Raw genomic sequence first — 19,321 nt, 5'->3', positions numbered from 1 at the left:
AACGGTGTTGAGGCGGGTGGGAACAGCCGGGGGTTGAGGGTACTGTGCTAAAAGAGGTGGAGTTATGCAGATCTAAAACGCGTGGATTGCAGCAGCAGCAAGCCGAAAAGTGCAGGCATGTGAGGGATCTAGAGGTTGACAGAATGTCTTCTTAACGAGAGTCCAGGTGGCCATCTCCACAAATGGACTTTTCAGAATCCTTGGGTGGCACCGTAGTCGGAAACCAATTCTGGTTATCGCTTCTCGGCCTTTTGGCTAAGATCAAGTGTAGTATCTGTTCTTATCAGTTTAATATCTGATACGTCCCCTATCTGGGGACCATATATTAAATGGATTTTTAGAACAGGGAGATGGAAAAAGAGCTTGCTCTGTCCACTCCACGCATTGACCCGGTATTGCAGTATCTCCAGGACCGGTGCACCCCTTCTTTAATGCAGTTTCTAAAATCAGAAAGAATTGAATTCAATGCTTTTTGTTCATTTTGCTTGTTTGTCGGATTTTGGGATGGACTCTTTGGCTTTGCTTTTCTTCTCCTCATTGGATTTTTCATGTTAAAAGTTGCAGAAGCCAGATGACAAGCTCATTTTGGTTCAACTTCAGCAACTGTGCATTGCATTGCCATGTAATGTAATGTAATGCAATGCTATCTATCTAGCTCTCCCTCTATACTTCCTTTATGATAAACAGACATATTAGGCAAGCATTTTGGAGCTTTCACCTAAATAACTACAGGTGGTGAGATAAGCTGCACAATATAATTGACCTTTCAGTATATTGTTGCACACACACCATCTATTTAGCAAATGCCCTTGTTATCAACAGCAGCCTTTTAAACTCACCTGAGCTAACAGGTATGTGAGCTGGTTACTCTGCTGCGCTTAAAATTTCTTTTTTGGTTTGCTACAATGCCTTTTCTGAAACGTTGTCTCCCTCTGCTGGAACACTGACTTCTTTCATTTAATGCCTGCAGACTATAAAAGAGAAACCAACCCAAAAAGTTTGGTTGATTAGTCTGTGGCATTCTTTTAAACTGTTGCTTATGGCGGTCTCTGTGAGCTTCTCAGTGACATTCAGCCATCCAGGTATCCCGCCTGCAGTAGACGGAATGTGGCAATGGAACGCTGGCTGCGCGTGTCATAATAGGCTCTGAGCCTTTATATACCTGCGCACAGCAGCAGCCACCTTCAGTCTGCTGCTGGACAGCCAGCAGCAGCAGCAGCAGGAGAGGTAATTAATCAGCAACCCTCCTGCTAAGGGTAGACAGCTGCTCGTTCCACCCCCCCCCCCCCCCCGCCTTAATTGGTTCTCCTCCCTTCCAACGGTGTTGAGGCGGGTGGGAACAGCCGGGGGTTGAGGGTACTGTGCTAAAAGAGGTGGAGTTATGCAGATCTAAAACGCGTGGATTGCAGCAGCAGCAAGCCGAAAAGTGCAGGCATGTGAGGGATCTAGAGGTTGACAGCATGTCTTCTTAACGGGAGTCCAGGTGGCCATCTCCACAAATGGACTTTTCAGAATCCTTGGGTGGCACCGTAGTCGGAAACCAATTCTGGTTATCGCTTCTCGGCCTTTTGGCTAAGATCAAGTGTAGTATCTGTTCTTATCAGTTTAATATCTGATACGTCCCCTATCTGGGGACCATATATTAAATGGATTTTTAGAACAGGGAGATGGAAAAAGAGCTTGCTCTGTCCACTCCACGCATTGACCTGGTATTGCAGTATCTCCAGGACCGGTGCACCCCTTCTTTAATGCAGTTTCTAAAATCAGAAAGAATTGAATTCAATGCTTTTTGTTCATTTTGCTTGTTTGTCGGATTTTGGGATGGACTCTTTGGCTTTGCTTTTCTTCTCCTCATTGGATTTTTCATGTTAAAAGTTGCAGAAGCCAGATGACAAGCTCATTTTGGTTCAACTTCAGCAACTGTGCATTGCATTGCCATGTAATGTAATGTAATGCAATGCTATCTATCTAGCTCTCCCTCTATACTTCCTTTTGGATAAACAGACATATTAGGCAAGCATTTTGGAGCTTTCACCTAAATAACTACAGGTGGTGAGATAAGCTGCACAATATAATTGACCTTTCAGTATATTGTTGCACACACACCATCTATTTAGCAAATGCCCTTGTTATCAACAGCAGCCTTTTAAACTCACCTGAGCTAACAGGTATGTGAGCTGGTTACTCTGCTGCGCTTAAAACTTCTTTTTTGGTTTGCTACAATGCCTTTTCTGAAACGTTGTCTCCCTCTGCTGGAACACTGACTTCTTTCATTTAATGCCTGCAGACTATAAAAGAGAAACCAACCCAAAAAGTTTGGTTGATTAGTCTGTGGCATTCTTTTAAACTGTTGCTTATGGCGGTCTCTGTGAGCTTCTCAGTGACATTCAGCCATCCAGGTATCCCGCCTGCAGTAGACGGAATGTGGCAATGGAACGCTGGCTGCGCGTGTCATAATAGGCTCTGAGCCTTTATATACCTGCGCACAGCAGCAGCCACCTTCAGTCTGCTGCTGGACAGCCAGCAGCAGCAGCAGCAGGAGAGGTAATTAATCAGCAACCCTCCTGCTAAGGGTAGACAGCTGCTCGTTCCACCCCCCCCCCCGCCTTAATTGGTTCTCCTCCCTTCCAACGGTGTTGAGGCGGGTGGGAACAGCCGGGGGTTGAGGGTACTGTGCTAAAAGAGGTGGAGTTATGCAGATCTAAAACGCGTGGATTGCAGCAGCAGCAAGCCGAAAAGTGCAGGCATGTGAGGGATCTAGAGGTTGACAGCATGTCTTCTTAACGGGAGTCCAGGTGGCCATCTCCACAAATGGACTTTTCAGAATCCTTGGGTGGCACCGTAGTCGGAAACCAATTCTGGTTATCGCTTCTCGGCCTTTTGGCTAAGATCAAGTGTAGTATCTGTTCTTATCAGTTTAATATCTGATACATCCCCTATCTGGGGACCATATATTAAATGGATTTTTAGAACAGGGAGATGGAAAAAGAGCTTGCTCTGTCCACTCCACGCATTGACCTGGTATTGCAGTATCTCCAGGACCGGTGCACCCCTTCTTTAATGCAGTTTCTAAAATCAGAAAGAATTGAATTCAATGCTTTTTGTTCATTTTGCTTGTTTGTCGGATTTTGGGATGGACTCTTTGGCTTTGCTTTTCTTCTCCTCATTGGATTTTTCATGTTAAAAGTTGCAGAAGCCAGATGACAAGCTCATTTTGGTTCAACTTCAGCAACTGTGCATTGCATTGCCATGTAATGTAATGTAATGCAATGCTATCTATCTAGCTCTCCCTCTATACTTCCTTTTGGATAAACAGACATATTAGGCAAGCATTTTGGAGCTTTAACCTAAATAACTACAGGTGGTGAGATAAGCTGCACAATATAATTGACCTTTCAGTATATTGTTGCACACACACCATCTATTTAGCAAATGCCCTTGTTATCAACAGCAGCCTTTTAAACTCACCTGAGCTAACAGGTATGTGAGCTGGTTACTCTGCTGCGCTTAAAATTTCTTTTTTGGTTTGCTACAATGCCTTTTCTGAAACGTTGTCTCCCTCTGCTGGAACACTGACTTCTTTCATTTAATGCCTGCAGACTATAAAAGAGAAACCAACCCAAAAAGTTTGGTTGATTAGTCTGTGGCATTCTTTTAAACTGTTGCTTATGGCGGTCTCTGTGAGCTTGTCAGTGACATTCAGCCATCCAGGTATCCCGCCTGCAGTAGACGGAATGTGGCAATGGAACGCTGGCTGCGCGTGTCATAATAGGCTCTGAGCCTTTATATACCTGCGCACAGCAGCAGCCACCTTCAGTCTGCTGCTGGACAGCCAGCAGCAGCAGCAGCAGCAGGAGAGGTAATTAATCAGCAACCCTCCTGCTAAGGGTAGACAGCTGCTCGTTCCACCCCCCCCCCGCCTTAATTGGTTCTCCTCCCTTCCAACGGTGTTGAGGCGGGTGGGAACAGCCGGGGGTTGAGGGTACTGTGCTAAAAGAGGTGGAGTTATGCAGATCTAAAACGCGTGGATTGCAGCAGCAGCAAGCCGAAAAGTGCAGGCATGTGAGGGATCTAGAGGTTGACAGCATGTCTTCTTAACGGGAGTCCAGGTGGCCATCTCCACAAATGGACTTTTCAGAATCCTTGGGTGGCACCGTAGTCGGAAACCAATTCTGGTTATCGCTTCTCGGCCTTTTGGCTAAGATCAAGTGTAGTATCTGTTCTTATCAGTTTAATATCTGATACGTCCCCTATCTGGGGACCATATATTAAATGGATTTTTAGAACAGGGAGATGGAAAAAGAGCTTGCTCTGTCCACTCCACGCATTGACCTGGTATTGCAGTATCTCCAGGACCGGTGCACCCCTTCTTTAATGCAGTTTCTAAAATCAGAAAGAATTGAATTCAATGCTTTTTGTTCATTTTGCTTGTTTGTCGGATTTTGGGATGGACTCTTTGGCTTTGCTTTTCTTCTCCTCATTGGATTTTTCATGTTAAAAGTTGCAGAAGCCAGATGACAAGCTCATTTTGGTTCAACTTCAGCAACTGTGCATTGCATTGCCATGTAATGTAATGTAATGCAATGCTATCTATCTAGCTCTCCCTCTATACTTCCTTTTGGATAAACAGACATATTAGGCAAGCATTTTGGAGCTTTCACCTAAATAACTACAGGTGGTGAGATAAGCTGCACAATATAATTGACCTTTCAGTATATTGTTGCACACACACCATCTATTTAGCAAATGCCCTTGTTATCAACAGCAGCCTTTTAAACTCACCTGAGCTAACAGGTATGTGAGCTGGTTACTCTGCTGCGCTTAAAATTTCTTTTTTGGTTTGCTACAATGCCTTTTCTGAAACGTTGTCTCCCTCTGCTGGAACACTGACTTCTTTCATTTAATGCCTGCAGACTATAAAAGAGAAACCAACCCAAAAAGTTTGGTTGATTAGTCTGTGGCATTCTTTTAAACTGTTGCTTATGGCGGTCTCTGTGAGCTTCTCAGTGACATTCAGCCATCCAGGTATCCCGCCTGCAGTAGACGGAATGTGGCAATGGAACGCTGGCTGCGCGTGTCATAATAGGCTCTGAGCCTTTATATACCTGCGCACAGCAGCAGCCACCTTCAGTCTGCTGCTGGACAGCCAGCAGCAGCAGCAGCAGGAGAGGTAATTAATCAGCAACCCTCCTGCTAAGGGTAGACAGCTGCTCGTTCCACCCCCCCCCCCGCCTTAATTGGTTCTCCTCCCTTCCAACGGTGTTGAGGCGGGTGGGAACAGCCGGGGGTTGAGGGTACTGTGCTAAAAGAGGTGGAGTTATGCAGATCTAAAATGCGTGGATTGCAGCAGCAGCAAGCCGAAAAGTGCAGGCATGTGAGGGATCTAGAGGTTGACAGCATGTCTTCTTAACGGGAGTCCAGGTGGCCATCTCCACAAATGGACTTTTCAGAATCCTTGGGTGGCACCGTAGTCGGAAACCAATTCTGGTTATCGCTTCTCGGCCTTTTGGCTAAGATCAAGTGTAGTATCTGTTCTTATCAGTTTAATATCTGATACGTCCCCTATCTGGGGACCATATATTAAATGGATTTTTAGAACAGGGAGATGGAAAAAGAGCTTGCTCTGTCCACTCCACGCATTGACCTGGTATTGCAGTATCTCCAGGACCGGTGCACCCCTTCTTTAATGCAGTTTCTAAAATCAGAAAGAATTGAATTCAATGCTTTTTGTTCATTTTGCTTGTTTGTCGGATTTTGGGATGGACTCTTTGGCTTTGCTTTTCTTCTCCTCATAGGATTTTTCATGTTAAAAGTTGCAGAAGCCAGATGACAAGCTCATTTTGGTTCAACTTCAGCAACTGTGCATTGCATTGCCATGTAATGTAATGTAATGCAATGCTATCTATCTAGCTCTCCCTCTATACTTCCTTTTGGATAAACAGACATATTAGGCAAGCATTTTGGAGCTTTCACCTAAATAACTACAGGTGGTGAGATAAGCTGCACAATATAATTGACCTTTCAGTATATTGTTGCACACACACCATCTATTTAGCAAATGCCCTTGTTATCAACAGCAGCCTTTTAAACTCACCTGAGCTAACAGGTATGTGAGCTGGTTACTCTGCTGCGCTTAAAATTTCTTTTTTGGTTTGCTACAATGCCTTTTCTGAAACGTTGTCTCCCTCTGCTGGAACACTGACTTCTTTCATTTAATGCCTGCAGACTATAAAAGAGAAACCAACCCAAAAAGTTTGGTTGATTAGTCTGTGGCATTCTTTTAAACTGTTGCTTATGGCGGTCTCTGTGAGCTTCTCAGTGACATTCAGCCATCCAGGTATCCCGCCTGCAGTAGACGGAATGTGGCAATGGAACGCTGGCTGCGCGTGTCATAATAGGCTCTGAGCCTTTATATACCTGCGCACAGCAGCAGCCACCTTCAGTCTGCTGCTGGACAGCCAGCAGCAGCAGCAGCAGGAGAGGTAATTAATCAGCAACCCTCCTGCTAAGGGTAGACAGCTGCTCGTTCCACCCCCCCCCCCGCCTTAATTGGTTCTCCTCCCTTCCAACGGTGTTGAGGCGGGTGGGAACAGCCGGGGGTTGAGGGTACTGTGCTAAAAGAGGTGGAGTTATGCAGATCTAAAATGCGTGGATTGCAGCAGCAGCAAGCCGAAAAGTGCAGGCATGTGAGGGATCTAGAGGTTGACAGCATGTCTTCTTAACGGGAGTCCAGGTGGCCATCTCCACAAATGGACTTTTCAGAATCCTTGGGTGGCACCGTAGTCGGAAACCAATTCTGGTTATCGCTTCTCGGCCTTTTGGCTAAGATCAAGTGTAGTATCTGTTCTTATCAGTTTAATATCTGATACGTCCCCTATCTGGGGACCATATATTAAATGGATTTTTAGAACAGGGAGATGGAAAAAGAGCTTGCTCTGTCCACTCCACGCATTGACCTGGTATTGCAGTATCTCCAGGACCGGTGCACCCCTTCTTTAATGCAGTTTCTAAAATCAGAAAGAATTGAATTCAATGCTTTTTGTTCATTTTGCTTGTTTGTCGGATTTTGGGATGGACTCTTTGGCTTTGCTTTTCTTCTCCTCATTGGATTTTTCATGTTAAAAGTTGCAGAAGCCAGATGACAAGCTCATTTTGGTTCAACTTCAGCAACTGTGCATTGCATTGCCATGTAATGTAATGTAATGCAATGCTATCTATCTAGCTCTCCCTCTATACTTCCTTTTGGATAAACAGACATATTAGGCAAGCATTTTGGAGCTTTCACCTAAATAACTACAGGTGGTGAGATAAGCTGCACAATATAATTGACCTTTCAGTATATTGTTGCACACACACCATCTATTTAGCAAATGCCCTTGTTATCAACAGCAGCCTTTTAAACTCACCTGAGCTAACAGGTATGTGAGCTGGTTACTCTGCTGCGCTTAAAATTTCTTTTTTGGTTTGCTACAATGCCTTTTCTGAAACGTTGTCTCCCTCTGCTGGAACACTGACTTCTTTCATTTAATGCCTGCAGACTATAAAAGAGAAACCAACCCAAAAAGTTTGGTTGATTAGTCTGTGGCATTCTTTTAAACTGTTGCTTATGGCGGTCTCTGTGAGCTTCTCAGTGACATTCAGCCATCCAGGTATCCCGCCTGCAGTAGACGGAATGTGGCAATGGAACGCTGGCTGCGCGTGTCATAATAGGCTCTGAGCCTTTATATACCTGCGCACAGCAGCAGCCACCTTCAGTCTGCTGCTGGACAGCCAGCAGCAGCAGCAGCAGGAGAGGTAATTAATCAGCAACCCTCCTGCTAAGGGTAGACAGCTGCTCGTTCCACCCCCCCCCCCCCCGCCTTAATTGGTTCTCCTCCCTTCCAACGGTGTTGAGGTGGGTGGGAACAGCCGGGGGTTGAGGGTACTGTGCTAAAAGAGGTGGAGTTATGCAGATCTAAAACGCGTGGATTGCAGCAGCAGCAAGCCGAAAAGTGCAGGCATGTGAGGGATCTAGAGGTTGACAGCATGTCTTCTTAACGGGAGTCCAGGTGGCCATCTCCACAAATGGACTTTTCAGAATCCTTGGGTGGCACCGTAGTCGGAAACCAATTCTGGTTATCGCTTCTCGGCCTTTTGGCTAAGATCAAGTGTAGTATCTGTTCTTATCAGTTTAATATCTGATACGTCCCCTATCTGGGGACCATATATTAAATGGATTTTTAGAACAGGGAGATGGAAAAAGAGCTTGCTCTGTCCACTCCACGCATTGACCTGGTATTGCAGTATCTCCAGGACCGGTGCACCCCTTCTTTAATGCAGTTTCTAAAATCAGAAAGAATTGAATTCAATGCTTTTTGTTCATTTTGCTTGTTTGTCGGATTTTGGGATGGACTCTTTGGCTTTGCTTTTCTTCTCCTCATTGGATTTTTCATGTTAAAAGTTGCAGAAGCCAGATGACAAGCTCATTTTGGTTCAACTTCAGCAACTGTGCATTGCATTGCCATGTAATGTAATGTAATGCAATGCTATCTATCTAGCTCTCCCTCTATACTTCCTTTTGGATAAACAGACATATTAGGCAAGCATTTTGGAGCTTTCACCTAAATAACTACAGGTGGTGAGATAAGCTGCACAATATAATTGACCTTTCAGTATATTGTTGCACACACACCATCTATTTAGCAAATGCCCTTGTTATCAACAGCAGCCTTTTAAACTCACCTGAGCTAACAGGTATGTGAGCTGGTTACTCTGCTGCGCTTAAACTTTCTTTTTTGGTTTGCTACAATGCCTTTTCTGAAACGTTGTCTCCCTCTGCTGGAACACTGACTTCTTTCATTTAATGCCTGCAGACTATAAAAGAGAAACCAACCCAAAAAGTTTGGTTGATTAGTCTGTGGCATTCTTTTAAACTGTTGCTTATGGCGGTCTCTGTGAGCTTCTCAGTGACATTCAGCCATCCAGGTATCCCGCCTGCAGTAGACGGAATGTGGCAATGGAACGCTGGCTGCGCGTGTCATAATAGGCTCTGAGCCTTTATATACCTGCGCACAGCAGCAGCCACCTTCAGTCTGCTGCTGGACAGCCAGCAGCAGCAGCAGCAGGAGAGGTAATTAATCAGCAACCCTCCTGCTAAGGGTAGACAGCTGCTCGTTCCACCCCCCCCCCCCCCGCCTTAATTGGTTCTCCTCCCTTCCAACGGTGTTGAGGTGGGTGGGAACAGCCGGGGGTTGAGGGTACTGTGCTAAAAGAGGTGGAGTTATGCAGATCTAAAACGCGTGGATTGCAGCAGCAGCAAGCCGAAAAGTGCAGGCATGTGAGGGATCTAGAGGTTGACAGCATGTCTTCTTAACGGGAGTCCAGGTGGCCATCTCCACAAATGGACTTTTCAGAATCCTTGGGTGGCACCGTAGTCGGAAACCAATTCTGGTTATCGCTTCTCGGCCTTTTGGCTAAGATCAAGTGTAGTATCTGTTCTTATCAGTTTAATATCTGATACGTCCCCTATCTGGGGACCATATATTAAATGGATTTTTAGAACAGGGAGATGGAAAAAGAGCTTGCTCTGTCCACTCCACGCATTGACCTGGTATTGCAGTATCTCCAGGACCGGTGCACCCCTTCTTTAATGCAGTTTCTAAAATCAGAAAGAATTGAATTCAATGCTTTTTGTTCATTTTGCTTGTTTGTCGGATTTTGGGATGGACTCTTTGGCTTTGCTTTTCTTCTCCTCATTGGATTTTTCATGTTAAAAGTTGCAGAAGCCAGATGACAAGCTCATTTTGGTTCAACTTCAGCAACTGTGCATTGCATTGCCATGTAATGTAATGTAATGCAATGCTATCTATCTAGCTCTCCCTCTATACTTCCTTTTGGATAAACAGACATATTAGGCAAGCATTTTGGAGCTTTCACCTAAATAACTACAGGTGGTGAGATAAGCTGCACAATATAATTGACCTTTCAGTATATTGTTGCACACACACCATCTATTTAGCAAATGCCCTTGTTATCAACAGCAGCCTTTTAAACTCACCTGAGCTAACAGGTATGTGAGCTGGTTACTCTGCTGCGCTTAAACTTTCTTTTTTGGTTTGCTACAATGCCTTTTCTGAAACGTTGTCTCCCTCTGCTGGAACACTGACTTCTTTCATTTAATGCCTGCAGACTATAAAAGAGAAACCAACCCAAAAAGTTTGGTTGATTAGTCTGTGGCATTATTTTAAACTGTTGCTTATGGCGGTCTCTGTGAGCTTCTCAGTGACATTCAGCCATCCAGGTATCCCGCCTGCAGTAGACGGAATGTGGCAATGGAACGCTGGCTGCGCGTGTCATAATAGGCTCTGAGCCTTTATATACCTGCGCACAGCAGCAGCCACCTTCAGTCTGCTGCTGGACAGCCAGCAGCAGCAGCAGCAGGAGAGGTAATTAATCAGCAACCCTCCTGCTAAGGGTAGACAGCTGCTCGTTCCACCCCCCCCCCGCCTTAATTGGTTCTCCTCCCTTCCAACCGTGTTGAGGCGGGTGGGAACAGTCGGGGGTTGAGGGTACTGTGTTAAAAGAGGTGGAGTTATGCAGATCTAAAACGCGTGGATTGCAGCAGCAGCAAGCCGAAAAGTGCAGGCATGTGAGGGATCTAGAGGTTGACAGCATGTCTTCTTAACGGGAGTCCAGGTGGCCATCTCCACAAATGGACTTTTCAGAATCCTTGGGTGGCACCGTAGTCGGAAACCAATTCTGGTTATCGCTTCTCGGCCTTTTGGCTAAGATCAAGTGTAGTATCTGTTCTTATCAGTTTAATATCTGATACGTCCCCTATCTGGGGACCATATATTAAATGGATTTTTAGAACAGGGAGATGGAAAAAGAGCTTGCTCTGTCCACTCCACGCATTGACCTGGTATTGCAGTATCTCCAGGACCGGTGCACCCCTTCTTTAATGCAGTTTCTAAAATCAGAAAGAATTGAATTCAATGCTTTTTGTTCATTTTGCTTGTTTGTCGGATTTTGGGATGGACTCTTTGGCTTTGCTTTTCTTCTCCTCATTGGATTTTTCATGTTAAAAGTTGCAGAAGCCAGATGACAAGCTCATTTTGGTTCAACTTCAGCAACTGTGCATTGCATTGCCATGTAATGTAATGTAATGCAATGCTATCTATCTAGCTCTCCCTCTATACTTCCTTTTGGATAAACAGACATATTAGGCAAGCATTTTGGAGCTTTCACCTAAATAACTACAGGTGGTGAGATAAGCTGCACAATATAATTGACCTTTCAGTATATTGTTGCACACACACCATCTATTTAGCAAATGCCCTTGTTATCAACAGCAGCCTTTTAAACTCACCTGAGCTAACAGGTATGTGAGCTGGTTACTCTGCTGCGCTTAAAATTTCTTTTTTGGTTTGCTACAATGCCTTTTCTGAAACGTTGTCTCCCTCTGCTGGAACACTGACTTCTTTCATTTAATGCCTGCAGACTATAAAAGAGAAACCAACCCAAAAAGTTTGGTTGATTAGTCTGTGGCATTCTTTTAAACTGTTGCTTATGGCGGTCTCTGTGAGCTTCTCAGTGACATTCAGCCATCCAGGTATCCCGCCTGCAGTAGACGGAATGTGGCAATGGAACGCTGGCTGCGCGTGTCATAATAGGCTCTGAGCTTTTATATACCTGCGCACAGCAGCAGCCACCTTCAGTCTGCTGCTGGACAGTCAGCAGCAGCAGCAGCAGGAGAGGTAATTAATCAGCAACCCTCCTGCTAAGGGTAGACAGCTGCTCGTTCCACCCCCCCCCGCCTTAATTGGTTCTCCTCCCTTCCAACGGTGTTGAGGCGGGTGGGAACAGCCGGGGGTTGAGGGTACTGTGCTAAAAGAGGTGGAGTTATGCAGATCTAAAACGCGTGGATTGCAGCAGCAGCAAGCCGAAAAGTGCAGGCATGTGAGGGATCTAGAGGTTGACAGCATGTCTTCTTAACGGGAGTCCAGGTGGCCATCTCCACAAATGGACTTTTCAGAATCCTTGGGTGGCACCGTAGTCGGAAACCAATTCTGGTTATCGCTTCTCGGCCTTTTGGCTAAGATCAAGTGTAGTATCTGTTCTTATCAGTTTAATATCTGATACGTCCCCTATCTGGGGACCATATATTAAATGGATTTTTAGAACAGGGAGATGGAAAAAGAGCTTGCTCTGTCCACTCCACGCATTGACCTGGTATTGCAGTATCTCCAGGACCGGTGCACCCCTTCTTTAATGCAGTTTCTAAAATCAGAAAGAATTGAATTCAATGCTTTTTGTTCATTTTGCTTGTTTGTCGGATTTTGGGATGGACTCTTTGGCTTTGCTTTTCTTCTCCTCATTGGATTTTTCATGTTAAAAGTTGCAGAAGCCAGATGACAAGCTCATTTTGGTTCAACTTCAGCAACTGTGCATTGCATTGCCATGTAATGTAATGTAATGCAATGCTATCTATCTAGCTCTCCCTCTATACTTCCTTTTGGATAAACAGACATATTAGGCAAGCATTTTGGAGCTTTCACCTAAATAACTACAGGTGGTGAGATAAGCTGCACAATATAATTGACCTTTCAGTATATTGTTGCACACACACCATCTATTTAGCAAATGCCCTTGTTATCAACAGCAGCCTTTTAAACTCACCTGAGCTAACAGGTATGTGAGCTGGTTACTCTGCTGCGCTTAAAATTTCTTTTTTGGTTTGCTACAATGCCTTTTCTGAAACGTTGTCTCCCTCTGCTGGAACACTGACTTCTTTCATTTAATGCCTGCAGACTATAAAAGAGAAACCAACCCAAAAAGTTTGGTTGATTAGTCTGTGGCATTCTTTTAAACTGTTGCTTATGGCGGTCTCTGTGAGCTTCTCAGTGACATTCAGCCATCCAGGTATCCCGCCTGCAGTAGACGGAATGTGGCAATGGAACGCTGGCTGCGCGTGTCATAATAGGCTCTGAGCTTTTATATACCTGCGCACAGCAGCAGCCACCTTCAGTCTGCTGCTGGACAGTCAGCAGCAGCAGCAGCAGGAGAGGTAATTAATCAGCAACCCTCCTGCTAAGGGTAGACAGCTGCTCGTTCCACCCCCCCCCCCGCCTTAATTGGTTCTCCTCCCTTCCAACGGTGTTGAGGCGGGTGGGAACAGCCGGGGGTTGAGGGTACTGTGCTAAAAGAGGTGGAGTTATGCAGATCTAAAACGCGTGGATTGCAGCAGCAGCAAGCCGAAAAGTGCAGGCATGTGAGGGATCTAGAGGTTGACAGCATGTCTTCTTAACGGGAGTCCAGGTGGCCATCTCCACAAATGGACTTTTCAGAATCCTTGGGTGGCACCGTAGTCGGAAACCAATTCTGGTTATCGCTTCTCGGCCTTTTGGCTAAGATCAAGTGTAGTATCTGTTCTTATCAGTTTAATATCTGATACGTCCCCTATCTGGGGACCATATATTAAATGGATTTTTAGAACAGGGAGATGGAAAAAGAGCTTGCTCTGTCCACTCCACGCATTGACCTGGTATTGCAGTATCTCCAGGACCGGTGCACCCCTTCTTTAATGCAGTTTCTAAAATCAGAAAGAATTGAATTCAATGCTTTTTGTTCATTTTGCTTGTTTGTCGGATTTTGGGATGGACTCTTTGGCTTTGCTTTTCTTCTCCTCATTGGATTTTTCATGTTAAAAGTTGCAGAAGCCAGATGACAAGCTCATTTTGGTTCAACTTCAGCAACTGTGCATTGCATTGCCATGTAATGTAATGTAATGCAATGCTATCTATCTAGCTCTCCCTCTATACTTCCTTTTGGATAAACAGACATATTAGGCAAGCATTTTGGAGCTTTCACCTAAATAACTACAGGTGGTGAGATAAGCTGCACAATATAATTGACCTTTCAGTATATTGTTGCACACACACCATCTATTTAGCAAATGCCCTTGTTATCAACAGCAGCCTTTTAAACTCACCTGAGCTAACAGGTATGTGAGCTGGTTACTCTGCTGCGCTTAAAATTTCTTTTTTGGTTTGCTACAATGCCTTTTCTGAAACGTTGTCTCCCTCTGCTGGAACACTGACTTCTTTCATTTAATGCCTGCAGACTATAAAAGAGAAACCAACCCAAAAAGTTTGGTTGATTAGTCTGTGGCATTCTTTTAAACTGTTGCTTATGGCGGTCTCTGTGAGCTTCTCAGTGACATTCAGCCATCCAGGTATCCCGCCTGCAGTAGACGGAATGTGGCAATGGAACGCTGGCTGCGCGTGTCATAATAGGCTCTGAGCCTTTATATACCTGCGCACAGCAGCAGCCACCTTCAGTCTGCTGCTGGACAGACAGCAGCAGCAGGAGAGGTAATTAATCAGCAACCCTCCTGCTAAGGGTAGACAGCTGCTCGTTCCACCCCCCCCCCGCCTTAATTGGTTCTCCTCCCTTCCAACGGTGTTGAGGCGGGTGGGAACAGCCGGGGGTTGAGGGTACTGTGCTAAAAGAGGTGGAGTTATGCAGATCTAAAACGCGTGGATTGCAGCAGCAGCAAGCCGAAAAGTGCAGGCATGTGAGGGATCTAGAGGTTGACAGCATGTCTTCTTAACGGGAGTCCAGGTGGCCATCTCCACAAATGGACTTTTCAGAATCCTTGGGTGGCACCGTAGTCGGAAACCAATTCTGGTTATCGCTTCTCGGCCTTTTGGCTAAGATCAAGTGTAGTATCTGTTCTTATCAGTTTAATATCTGATACGTCCCCTATCTGGGGACCATATATTAAATGGATTTTTAGAACAGGGAGATGGAAAAAGAGCTTGCTCTGTCCACTCCACGCATTGACCTGGTATTGCAGTATCTCCAGGACCGGTGCACCCCTTCTTTAATGCAGTTTCTAAAATCAGAAAGAATTGAATTCAATGCTTTTTGTTCATTTTGCTTGTTTGTCGGATTTTGGGATGGACTCTTTGGCTTTGCTTTTCTTCTCCTCATTGGATTTTTCATGTTAAAAGTTGCAGAAGCCAGATGACAAGCTCATTTTGGTTCAACTTCAGCAACTGTGCATTGCATTGCCATGTAATGTAATGTAATGCAATGCTATCTATCTAGCTCTCCCTCTATACTTCCTTTTGGATAAACAGACATATTAGGCAAGCATTTTGGAGCTTTCACCTAAATAACTACAGGCGGTGAGATAAGCTGCACAATATAATTGACCTTTCAGTATATTGTTGCACACACACCATCTATTTAGCAAATGCCCTTGTTATCAACAGCAGCCTTTTAAACTCACCTGAGCTAACAGGTATGTGAGCTGGTTACTCTGCTGCGCTTAAAATTTCTTTTTTGGTTTGCTACAATGCCTTTTCTGAAACGTTGTCTCCCTCTGCTGGAACACTGACTTCTTTCATTTAATGCCTGCAGACTATAAAAGAGAAACCAACCCAAAAAGTTTGGTTGATTAGTCTGTGGCATTCTTTTAAACTGTTGCTTATGGCGGTCTCTGTGAGCTTCTCAGTGACATTCAGCCATCCAGGTATCCCGCCTGCAGTAGACGGAATGTGGCAATGGAACGCTGGCTGCGCGTGTCATAATAGGCTCTGAGCCTTTATATACCTGCGCACAGCAGCAGCCACCTTCAGTCTGCTGCTGGACAGACAGCAGCAGCAGCAGCAGGAGAGGTAATTAATCAGCAACCCTCCTGCTAAGGGTAGACAGCTGCTCGTTCCACCCCCCCCCCCCCGCCTTAATTGGTTCTCCTCCCTTCCAACGGTGTTGAGGCGGGTGGGAACAGCCGGGGGTTGAGGGTACTGTGCTAAAAGAGGTGGAGTTATGCAGATCTAAAACGCGTGGATTGCAGCAGCAGCAAGCCGAAAAGTGCAGGCATGTGAGGGATCTAGAGGTTGACAGCATGTCTTCTTAACGGGAGTCCAGGTGGCCATCTCCACAAATGGACTTTTCAGAATCCTTGGGTGGCACCGTAGTCGGAAACCAATTCTGGTTATCGCTTCTCGGCCTTTTGGCTAAGATCAAGTGTAGTATCTGTTCTTATCAGTTTAATATCTGATACGTCCCCTATCTGGGGACCATATATTAAATGGATTTTTAGAACAGGGAGATGGAAAAAGAGCTTGCTCTGTCCACTCCACGCATTGACCTGGTATTGCAGTATCTCCAGGACCGGTGCACCCCTACTTTAATGCAGTTTCTAAAATCAGAAAGAATTGAATTCAATGCTTTTTGTTCATTTTGCTTGTTTGTCGGATTTTGGGATGGACTCTTTGGCTTTGCTTTTCTTCTCCTCATTGGATTTTTCATGTTAAAAGTTGCAGAAGCCAGATGACAAGCTCATTTTGGTTCAACTTCAGCAACTGTGCATTGCATTGCCATGTAATGTAATGTAATGCAATGCTATCTATCTAGCTCTCCCTCTATACTTCCTTTTGGATAAACAGACATATTAGGCAAGCATTTTGGAGCTTTCACCTAAATAACTACAGGTGGTGAGATAAGCTGCACAATATAATTGACCTTTCAGTATATTGTTGCACACACACCATCTATTTAGCAAATGCCCTTGTTATCAACAGCAGCCTTTTAAACTCACCTGAGCTAACAGGTATGTGAGCTGGTTACTCTGCTGCGCTTAAAATTTCTTTTTTGGTTTGCTACAATGCCTTTTCTGAAACGTTGTCTCCCTCTGCTGGAACACTGACTTCTTTCATTTAATGCCTGCAGACTATAAAAGAGAAACCAACCCAAAAAGTTTGGTTGATTAGTCTGTGGCATTCTTTTAAACTGTTGCTTATGGCGGTCTCTGTGAGCTTCTCAGTGACATTCAGCCATCCAGGTATCCCGCCTGCAGTAGACGGAATGTGGCAATGGAACGCTGGCTGCGCGTGTCATAATAGGCTCTGAGCTTTTATATACCTGCGCACAGCAGCAGCCACCTTCAGTCTGCTGCTGGACAGTCAGCAGCAGCAGCAGCAGGAGAGGTAATTAATCAGCAACCCTCCTGCTAAGGGTAGACAGCTGCTCGTTCCACCCCCCCCCCCGCCTTAATTGGTTCTCCTCCCTTCCAACGGTGTTGAGGCGGGTGGGAACAGCCGGGGGTTGAGGGTACTGTGCTAAAAGAGGTGGAGTTATGCAGATCTAAAACGCGTGGATTGCAGCAGCAGCAAGCCGAAAAGTGCAGGCATGTGAGGGATCTAGAGGTTGACAGCATGTCTTCTTAACGGGAGTCCAGGTGGCCATCTCCACAAATGGACTTTTCAGAATCCTTGGGTGGCACCGTAGTCGGAAACCAATTCTGGTTATCGCTTCTCGGCCTTTTGGCTAAGATCAAGTGTAGTATCTGTTCTTATCAGTTTAATATCTGATACGTCCCCTATCTGGGGACCATATATTAAATGGATTTTTAGAACAGGGAGATGGAAAAAGAGCATGCTCTGTCCACTCCACGCATTGACCTGGTATTGCAGTATCTCCAGGACCGGTGCACCCCTTCTTTAATGCAGTTTCTAAAATCAGAAAGAATTGAATTCAATGCTTTTTGTTCATTTTGCTTGTTTGTCGGATTTTGGGATGGACTCTTTGGCTTTGCTTTTCTTCTCCTCATTGGATTTTTCATGTTAAAAGTTGCAGAAGCCAGATGACAAGCTCATTTTGGTTCAACTTCAGCAACTGTGCATTGCATTGCCATGTAATGTAATGTAATGCAATGCTATCTATCTAGCTCTCCCTCTATACTTCCTTTTGGATAAACAGACATATTAGGCAAGCATTTTGGAGCTTTCACCTAAATAACTACAGGTGGTGAGATAAGCTGCACAATATAATTGACGTTTCAGTATATTGTTGCACACACACCATCTATTTAGCAAATGCCCTTGTTATCAACAGCAGCCTTTTAAACTCACCTGAGCTAACAGGTATGTGAGCTGGTTACTCTGCTGCGCTTAAAATTTCTTTTTTGGTTTGCTACAATGCCTTTTCTGAAACGTTGTCTCCCTCTGCTGGAACACTGACTTCTTTCATTTAATGCCTGCAGACTATAAAAGAGAAACCAACCCAAAAAGTTTGGTTGATTAGTCTGTGGCATTCTTTTAAACTGTTGCTTATGGCGGTCTCTGTGAGCTTCTCAGTGACATTCAGCCATCCAGGTATCCCGCCTGCAGTAGACGGAATGTGGCAATGGAACGCTGGCTGCGCGTGTCATAATAGGCTCTGAGCCTTTATATACCTGCGCACAGCAGCAGCCACCTTCAGTCTGCTGCTGGACAGCCAGCAGCAGCAGCAGCAGGAGAGGTAATTAATCAGCAACCCTCCTGCTAAGGGTAGACAGCTGCTCGTTCCACCCCCCCCCCCGCCTTAATTGGTTCTCCTCCCTTCCAACGGTGTTGAGGCGGGTGGGAACAGCCGGGGGTTGAGGGTACTGTGCTAAAAGAGGTGGAGTTATGCAGATCTAAAACGCGTGGATTGCAGCAGCAGCAAGCCGAAAAGTGCAGGCATGTGAGGGATCTAGAGGTTGACAGCATGTCTTCTTAACGGGAGTCCAGGTGGCCATCTCCACAAATGGACTTTTCAGAATCCTTGGGTGGCACCGTAGTCGGAAACCAATTCTGGTTATCGCTTCTCGGCCTTTTGGCTAAGATCAAGTGTAGTATCTGTTCTTATCAGTTTAATATCTGATACGTCCCCTATCTGGGGACCATATATTAAATGGATTTTTAGAACAGGGAGATGGAAAAAGAGCTTGCTCTGTCCACTCCACGCATTGACCTGGTATTGCAGTATCTCCAGGACCGGTGCACCCCTTCTTTAATGCAGTTTCTAAAATCAGAAAGAATTGAATTCAATGCTTTTTGTTCATTTTGCTTGTTTGTCGGATTTTGGGATGGACTCTTTGGCTTTGCTTTTCTTCTCCTCATTGGATTTTTCATGTTAAAAGTTGCAGAAGCCAGATGACAAGCTCATTTTGGTTCAACTTCAGCAACTGTGCATTGCATTGCCATGTAATGTAATGTAATGCAATGCTATCTATCTAGCTCTCCCTCTATACTTCCTTTTGGATAAACAGACATATTAGGCAAGCATTTTGGAGCTTTCACCTAAATAACTACAGGTGGTGAGATAAGCTGCACAATATAATTGACCTTTCAGTATATTGTTGCACACACACCATCTATTTAGCAAATGCCCTTGTTATCAACAGCAGCCTTTTAAACTCACCTGAGCTAACAGGTATGTGAGCTGGTTACTCTGCTGCGCTTAAAATTTCTTTTTTGGTTTGCTACAATGCCTTTTCTGAAACGTTGTCTCCCTCTGCTGGAACACTGAC

General features: G+C 45.0%; 15 non-coding genes across 15 annotated transcripts; all 15 read left to right on the top strand.

Moving 5' to 3' along the window:
* The first annotated feature begins 235 nt into the window (after nucleotides 1-235).
* On the top strand, nucleotides 236-426 carry LOC141210157 (U2 spliceosomal RNA). The gene has a single exon (XR_012280334.1). It is a non-coding gene; the product is annotated as a U2 spliceosomal RNA (small nuclear RNA).
* A 1,126-nt stretch (nucleotides 427-1,552) lies between these two features.
* On the top strand, nucleotides 1,553-1,743 carry LOC141208948 (U2 spliceosomal RNA). Its single transcript, XR_012279158.1, has one exon. It is a non-coding gene; the product is annotated as a U2 spliceosomal RNA (small nuclear RNA).
* A 1,121-nt stretch (nucleotides 1,744-2,864) lies between these two features.
* Nucleotides 2,865-3,055, top strand: LOC141210107 (U2 spliceosomal RNA). Its single transcript, XR_012280285.1, has one exon. It is a non-coding gene; the product is annotated as a U2 spliceosomal RNA (small nuclear RNA).
* Nucleotides 3,056-4,178: 1,123 nt separating this feature from the next.
* Nucleotides 4,179-4,369, top strand: LOC141208947 (U2 spliceosomal RNA). The gene has a single exon (XR_012279157.1). It is a non-coding gene; the product is annotated as a U2 spliceosomal RNA (small nuclear RNA).
* A 1,121-nt stretch (nucleotides 4,370-5,490) lies between these two features.
* On the top strand, nucleotides 5,491-5,681 carry LOC141208946 (U2 spliceosomal RNA). Its single transcript, XR_012279156.1, has one exon. It is a non-coding gene; the product is annotated as a U2 spliceosomal RNA (small nuclear RNA).
* A 1,121-nt stretch (nucleotides 5,682-6,802) lies between these two features.
* On the top strand, nucleotides 6,803-6,993 carry LOC141208945 (U2 spliceosomal RNA). The gene has a single exon (XR_012279155.1). It is a non-coding gene; the product is annotated as a U2 spliceosomal RNA (small nuclear RNA).
* A 1,124-nt stretch (nucleotides 6,994-8,117) lies between these two features.
* Nucleotides 8,118-8,308, top strand: LOC141208944 (U2 spliceosomal RNA). Its single transcript, XR_012279154.1, has one exon. It is a non-coding gene; the product is annotated as a U2 spliceosomal RNA (small nuclear RNA).
* Nucleotides 8,309-9,432: 1,124 nt separating this feature from the next.
* Nucleotides 9,433-9,623, top strand: LOC141208943 (U2 spliceosomal RNA). The gene has a single exon (XR_012279153.1). It is a non-coding gene; the product is annotated as a U2 spliceosomal RNA (small nuclear RNA).
* Nucleotides 9,624-10,743: 1,120 nt separating this feature from the next.
* Nucleotides 10,744-10,934, top strand: LOC141208942 (U2 spliceosomal RNA). The gene has a single exon (XR_012279152.1). It is a non-coding gene; the product is annotated as a U2 spliceosomal RNA (small nuclear RNA).
* Nucleotides 10,935-12,053: 1,119 nt separating this feature from the next.
* Nucleotides 12,054-12,244, top strand: LOC141208941 (U2 spliceosomal RNA). Its single transcript, XR_012279151.1, has one exon. It is a non-coding gene; the product is annotated as a U2 spliceosomal RNA (small nuclear RNA).
* A 1,121-nt stretch (nucleotides 12,245-13,365) lies between these two features.
* LOC141208940 (U2 spliceosomal RNA) lies at nucleotides 13,366-13,556 on the top strand. The gene has a single exon (XR_012279150.1). It is a non-coding gene; the product is annotated as a U2 spliceosomal RNA (small nuclear RNA).
* A 1,114-nt stretch (nucleotides 13,557-14,670) lies between these two features.
* On the top strand, nucleotides 14,671-14,861 carry LOC141208939 (U2 spliceosomal RNA). Its single transcript, XR_012279149.1, has one exon. It is a non-coding gene; the product is annotated as a U2 spliceosomal RNA (small nuclear RNA).
* Nucleotides 14,862-15,984: 1,123 nt separating this feature from the next.
* Nucleotides 15,985-16,175, top strand: LOC141209899 (U2 spliceosomal RNA). Its single transcript, XR_012280087.1, has one exon. It is a non-coding gene; the product is annotated as a U2 spliceosomal RNA (small nuclear RNA).
* A 1,121-nt stretch (nucleotides 16,176-17,296) lies between these two features.
* Nucleotides 17,297-17,487, top strand: LOC141210034 (U2 spliceosomal RNA). The gene has a single exon (XR_012280214.1). It is a non-coding gene; the product is annotated as a U2 spliceosomal RNA (small nuclear RNA).
* A 1,121-nt stretch (nucleotides 17,488-18,608) lies between these two features.
* LOC141208937 (U2 spliceosomal RNA) lies at nucleotides 18,609-18,799 on the top strand. Its single transcript, XR_012279147.1, has one exon. It is a non-coding gene; the product is annotated as a U2 spliceosomal RNA (small nuclear RNA).
* Nucleotides 18,800-19,321: the final 522 nt, after the last annotated feature.

The sequence above is a fragment of the Phyllobates terribilis genome, unplaced genomic scaffold (assembly GCF_046119375.1).
Source record: "Phyllobates terribilis strain yellow unplaced genomic scaffold, ASM4611937v1 Scaffold_169__1_contigs__length_4117513, whole genome shotgun sequence".
Classification (NCBI taxonomy): domain Eukaryota; kingdom Metazoa; phylum Chordata; class Amphibia; order Anura; family Dendrobatidae; genus Phyllobates; species Phyllobates terribilis.
Note: the sequence above shows the minus strand (reverse complement) of the source record. Positions and strands in the feature narration are given on the sequence as shown.